This window comes from Trichosurus vulpecula, chromosome 2, assembly GCF_011100635.1.
Source record: "Trichosurus vulpecula isolate mTriVul1 chromosome 2, mTriVul1.pri, whole genome shotgun sequence".
Classification (NCBI taxonomy): Eukaryota; Metazoa; Chordata; class Mammalia; order Diprotodontia; family Phalangeridae; genus Trichosurus; species Trichosurus vulpecula.
Genome location: NC_050574.1, coordinates 42,724,723 through 42,731,745, shown reverse-complemented (window position 1 = coordinate 42,731,745; position 7,023 = coordinate 42,724,723).

The following is a 7,023-nucleotide window of genomic DNA, read 5'->3' as shown; positions in this document are numbered from 1 at the left end:
AAGACAAAAAATTTATTTTTCCATTTTTAAACACATTGTCCCAATGAAAGACAGTTCCCTTGATTTCATTAAACATAATATTCAGATTTTAGCTTTGGGATCCAATTAAACCTGAATTCATAAACTTTGGCGTGGCCAAAAAAATCCCTTTTTGCCAAGTGTCTTTAAGTGGCCTCTTGATTAATCTCACTTTAGGTGTGATTTACTCACTAAGAATCAAAGGTAGAATGACGTCGTCATCCCTTGCAGGCAATGGCTGTGTTAACAGACACGTTGTCTATACCCAGCTTGAAGTCCAGCTTGAAGTCATTGCTAACACCCCACCCAAAGGAAAATTTGGCATTTTTATATATTGGAGAAAGTTCCCTCTTCCTTATCTGCCTCTTGATTTAGGCCACAATCAAAAGACAGAAAGAAAACTCTCTTTTTTTCCCCCTTAAATTACCTTTTTTAAACTTTATAACCTGTAGCTTTCCTACAGTAAATACAGACTAATCTTTACAAAGGAACAGACACAGACAAAAAACTTACAGGGCCTTAGTGCCTAGAAATCAAAGTTACTTTCCTAGCTTTAGAATACCGTCTACTCTGCTCAAGGCAATTTATTTTCACTTCCCTATACCTAGTTTCCTACTGTGCTCACAGCACAATTTTACTCAGCACAACCAATCCTGAGCCCAGACTTTTTGGCACGCCTAATCCTGCATTCAAACCTACTACTTGAGGAGTTACCTACCACCAAGAATTCCCTAACTTTTAAAGAGTTGGCACTCTCACAGCTTGCCTTGGTTTCCTTCATGAAATCTTACCTTCAAAAAATTTTGGAGCCACCCTGACTCTAATAGCAGGACTGAAATGCCCAGGCAGCAATTTCAAAATGGATCTCAAATTTCTCAGGTGACCCCTGCATCTCCACTAGATCACCACCTCCCCGCCCTGCCAAAAAAAGAAAAAAAACAGCTTCTTTCAAAACTCTCTTTGGCAGAAACTTCCCACAACTTGTGAACCCCTCAATATACCACCCTGTCCCCAAGCCTGGCTTGAAGGGCTTTACCAATAGACCTTTATTCCATTGAACCCATTCATCTGCTGTTGAGTTGAGAGTTACAGCACAAAACAGATTAACAGACATAGAACATATAAACTTACCTAGAGAAAATCTAATTACTGGTAAAAGAGAGAGTCAGGACACAGCCAGAGTCCTGAGTGCTTTCCCTTGTGGAGAAATTCTCCCCTTAGGCCCCAAAAGACAGAAGGGAATTTTTTTGTTAAGAATCTGGGGTACAGAGCTCTGGTCCCTTCCATGGGTCACCAGACTGTGACAAATGAAAAATTGAGAGACGTAATTAATCATTTCATTAATTTAGGCTAGCAACTAATTAATAAAAGGATTGTCTTTTGTCCATCTCTCATGAACCAAAGATGGGTCCTGGTGGCCTTTATCTCTTATATGCCTTTGGAAGAGTGGGTTTTCCTGACAGATGGAAATCAACTCTGATTGGTTAACAATTAATGAGAAGAATGAAAATTATAATGAGAGGTGAACCTATTGTAATGAAGGGCCGGGGGAGTGACTCTGACTACTCAGACCACCCCTACCTAGGGCAATCTAGACAAAGGGGCTCCACCTCCACTCAGAACTCTCTGACTAGAACATAATGAGCTGGTTTTCACCTAGACCAAAATTTCTTTACCTTTTGATCAGATCTAAACTTTCCCAGTTGGGTGGGGTCTGAACAAGACTGATAAAAATGTAAAATCCAACCTTATTGTTCAGGGGCTGATTTGACCTAGTAGAGAGTGAGGAAATAGGAAGGGAAAAAAATCCCAGATCTCCCAAATAGTAAATGGTTATTAATATAAGAGAGAAATAATTATTTCTCCAACTTCTTCATCAGATGACTTTTTATCTTTATGTAACCCTAGTCCCAAAGACCACTGGTATAATATACTCTCTCCTTATTTGTATAGATCAACATCCCATGCCTGTGTGAGAAGCAAGGCAGAGTTAGTGGGGAGCTCCTGGCTTCTGGCTTCAAGGGAGAAGAAAGACAATGCTAATATCACTTGGGGTTGCTGAAGGAAATGACTGTGGGAGGAATCAAGAATGGAAGGAGCAGATAGTTTCCATCATGTTCCTATTCCCAGTTTACTACACTAGAGACTACAGAGAACTTCCCTTTGGATGAGATCTTGGACTCTCCTTTGGTGGAACTGAGTAACCTCATTCCCAATGTGAGAGCTCCTTCACTTTGTAAAGTCTAGTATGTTAGTGGGAAGGAAGTCAAGCTTTGGATATAAGGCTTGTGGTCCTGCTTCCCCCATTAATAAATCATTATCAGAAATTAGCTTGAACCTTAAAATCACACCCCCTAGAATAACAGTATTTAAGAGAGCAGATAGATATCATTCTAGCCTAGCGAAGGGGTGATAAGCCTAGATCCCTAAAAGGAAAAGACTGTGTCTTTGAAAGCAACCTGGTCCTTGAACTTTCCCACACATTTCAGCAGCTCAGATCACTGGTCTCCCACTCAAGGCTACTGGCCCACCCTAGCCCACTTAGATCACCTAATTAGCTTACTTGATGTTCCTTTCACGTAGCTCTTGGCCCACCCCAGATTACTTGCATATACTGACCACTCCTTAATCCCATCTAGATTACTTAACTAGCCTCCTTGATATTCCTTTCACTTTTGCACCTGGCCCATCCCAGACTACTTACCATTCCTTAGTCCCAACGAGATTCCTTTCACTGTCCTTTTTGTATATAAGCATCAGTCTCACCCCCATTAAGTTGCAGATTCCCTGAGAATCTCACCCTCTTCTATGGGCTTTACAATAAACCTTGCCACTTTGATGGTTTGAGTGCTTGAATTCTTTCCAGGCAGACTCCCTGGTACCTTGACATTTTGGGATTGCTAGCAACCCCAAACCATGTCATCGGGGTTCCCAGAAACCCCAAAATGTATCACTAGTGCTTCCTTTCTCTGAGGAGAGCAGAATTACCTCCAGCCTCAACTTTCTGCTTCCCATTCTGGCAGGAATTAAAGTCTCCTTTAGAGAAGAGTAGGGAGAAAAGAAACTAGAGATGCATATTCTATCTCCCTTCGAGCCACACAATGACACCCTGGTGCTACATGTGAGTGATAGCTCTTAATATATTTAGATCATTTATCCATTTGGAATCTATCATTCTGTGTTGGTAACCAAAAATGGGCTCCTTAGCACTTAGTCAGCAAGTGCCCTTGAATAGTTTGGCTTTTTCCCCTGAACTAACTGAATGCTGTTTGTATGTTGGATTAGAGTAAGCTTGTCGGCCCCTTCACCTTGCTTCCCTTGCTTAAGCAGATCGAAAGAACCTGTGCTTTCCCCAGTGTACCTTACACCCCCGCAGCAGCCGGATGGTTAAAAACAGCTTCCGTTGGAGCCAGAGTCTGCTACAGCTACAGCTCCAGTCACAGCCACAGCCGAAGCTGAAGCAGGAGCTGCCAGTAGCAGAGCTGACCTACGAGAGGATTGAGGAGTGCTGAACAAGGACTTGAGGCTAGTGGGTAATCTTTTTTACCATAGAGGGGAAGCATGTATATGATTTTGCTTTATACCATCATGCTTCTCTGTGGCCTCCTGGTTACTCTTGTGAGGCAGACTTAATGGGCCTGGAAGCTTTTGATCAAAATATCAAAATGGGGATGCTGGTTTGTGGGTTGGTTACTGTGGAGCCTAAATATATGCTTTGATTCTTCTGCCTCCTACTTTGAGAATTACTTATATCCGGCGGTTCCGAACCTTTCAGACACATATATGATCCTCTTTGAAATTATAAACTCTGCCCTCATACTACACATTCACATATATATATGTGTGTGTGTGTGTGCGTGTGCGCGCATGTATATATACACATATATGTATAAGTGTATATATATATGTGTGTGTCTTTGTATATATATTATATATACATATATATGTGTGTATATATATGTATATGAGATAGAAAGAGAGATGAAATAGAGGTGTGTCCTTTAAGTCAGGAAGCCTATATTCAAGTCTTCCTTCCGATATTTCTTGAGGAAAGAGACTGTCTTTTGCTGCTTTTTCTATCTGTAGCACTTAGCACAGTGCCTAGCATAGAGTAGGCACTGAATATATGCTTATTGACTGATTGGCTTATTGTTACAAATTAGCTGCGTTACTGTGTGTAAATCATTTAGTCCCACAGTGTCCCAGACAGTGGGGAACAAGCTACAAATGAGTTCTACAAATGAGTTTCCAATCTGCATGGGGAAAGGAGTTTCAACAATGGGAATTCCCCAATGTCATTGAAATTGCAAATCTGGAATCTTCCCATGGCTAAATATGTGTTCAATGCTGATCTTCTCCTAATTTCTGCCAAGCTGTTGTCCAATTTGTCATTGCCTAACCTGCCTTGAGAAGCAAAGTTCCTCCCTTGGAATTTGCCTACACTGATGAAAAAGGAGGAGGAGGAGGAGGAGGAGGAGGAAAAGAAAGAAGAATAAATTTTTTATTAATTAATAGAAATGCCAAAGATTATTTGCAGTTGTGTTACCTATGAACAATGGGTGCACTTCACAGGGGCCACATTTTGACAACTGACCTACTGCAGAGGTGTCAACAGCCCAAACTACTGCTTTTCTTCAATGTTTCTACCTGATGAATTAACCATTAAGAAAGTGCATTACATGAGTTGTCCACAAGGTAGCACTATACTCAAACTACCAGCCAAGTGTTCTCAGTCTCTGCATGTGATTGCAGGAATCTCCCAGATGACTATACAGCATCACTTCTGGCTGAGTTTTGAATTTTAGATTAGGGGTGTCACGGTATTTGGGGACATCCTGTTTCTCAAAGCTAAGTCTCAGCAAGCAGGCTTGCCCTGAGCTTGGCATATCAACAATCCTTTCAATGATCTGTGAGGAAGTGAAGTTTAGAAATCATCCCTTGTCTCACCAGAGAGAAGGGGGGGCGGCTGAAAGGAGTCTGGATGGCTTTAGGATAAATCCCTCAATAAACACCAGGTGCTGGTCAAAGCAATACACTTTGCCAGAGAGTGAGATCATCCAGGGATTCATAGTTTATTAGACGTAGCAAAAAATAAAAGAAAAGCTGGAGGATGACCACACCACTCTGCCCAACTGTCTCCTGATACTCCTTTCAGCTGCCCTCCCTTCTCTCTGATGAGACAAGGGGTGATTTCTAAACTTCACTTCCTCACAGATCATTGAAAGGGAATAAATGGGTGGAAGGTATGCATGTGCGTGTGCATGCATGCATACGTGTGTGTGTGTGTGCGTGTATGTGTGTGTGTGTGTGCAGGGCCCCAGAGTGTAACTGGGGATGAGAAAAAATGATTATTAATAACCAATTAAGATGTAGGGGGTGGAATCTTGGGTTTTTTCCTTTTCTATTTCCTCATTCAAAACCCAGTCCTTGTGAAGGACAGGGCTGATGATGAGATTGGATTAACATTCTTCATAATATTGAATGGGACCCCATGGAAATGGAAGAGCTTAGTTCTAATTAAAGAGTAAAGACAATCTTATCTAGGTGAATTTTGGCCCATTGTTCAACTACATAAGTGGTCTGGGGGGAAGAGAGATCCTTTCATATAGATTGATGAGGCAGAATGATCTGGTGTAGAAATGAGTCTCTTTGCCCAAGAGGGACATGATCAGAGTCACATCTCCAACCCCTCATTAGAATAAGCCCACCTCTCATTATAATATTTATTCTCTTATTAATTGTTAACCAATGAGAGTTGACTTTCACCTGTCTGGAACACCCACTTTTCAAGGGTATTTAAACCTTCAGGCCCAAAGAGGGTGTCTTTGGTTTATGACAGAAAACCACTAACTTCAATCTATTAATTATTTGACAGCCATAAGTAATGAATTGATTATTACCTACCCAGGAGCTATGTCTCTTAGGCTTTTCATTCATCACAGTTTGGCAACCATAGAATGAACTAGATCTCTGCAACCCATATTCATAATAAAAAAACTCCCCTATATCTTTTTGGGCCCAAGTGGAGGATTTGTCCACAAGAGGGGAGCTCTCTCTTAGGACTCTGGCTGTGTTTTGACTCTCTACCTATTACCAGCAATTAGATCTTCTCTGGGTAACTTTATATATTTATATATCTGTTTTAAGGGTGTTTTCTTTTTTTTAACATTTGTTTTTAGAATTTTGAGTTCCAAATTGTCTCCCTTCTTCCCTCCCCATCCACCTTCCTTGAGAAGGCAAGCAATTCAACATAGGCCACACATGCATCGTTATGCAAAGCACTTCCATAATAGTCATGTTGTGAAAGACTGACTATATTTCCCTCCATCCTATCCTGTCCCCCTTTATTCAGTTTTCTCCTTTGACCCTGTCCCTTTTCAAAAGTGTTTGCTTTTGACTACCTCCTCCCCCAGTCTGCCCTACCTTCTATCATCACCCCTCCTCATTCTTTCCCCCCTACTTTTCCCAATTGAGTGTGTGTGTTATTCCCTCCTTAAACCAAATCCGATAAGAGCAAGATTCACTCATTCCTTTTCACCTACCTCCTCTTCCCTTCTATTACAACAACTTTTTATTGCCACTTTTATGTGAGATAATTTACCCCATTCTATCTCTCCCTTTCTCCCAATATATTCCTCTCTCACTCCTTAATTTTATTTTTTGAGATATCATCCCTTCATGTTCAACTCACTCTTTGACCTCTGTCTCCATATATGTATTTATTCCCTTCAACTACCTTAATACTAAGAAGGGTCTCATGAATTACAAACATCACCTTTCTATGTAGGAATGTAAACAAAACAGTTCAACTTTGGTAAGTCCCTTATGATTTCTCTTTCCTGTTTACCTTTCCACGCTTGTCTTGATTCTTGTATATGAAAGTCAAATTTTCTATTCGTCTCTGGTTTTTTCATCAAGAAGGCTCAAAAGTACTCTATTTCATTGAAAATTCATATTTTGATCTGAAGTATTATACCCAGTTTTGGGGGTAGTTGATTCTTGGTT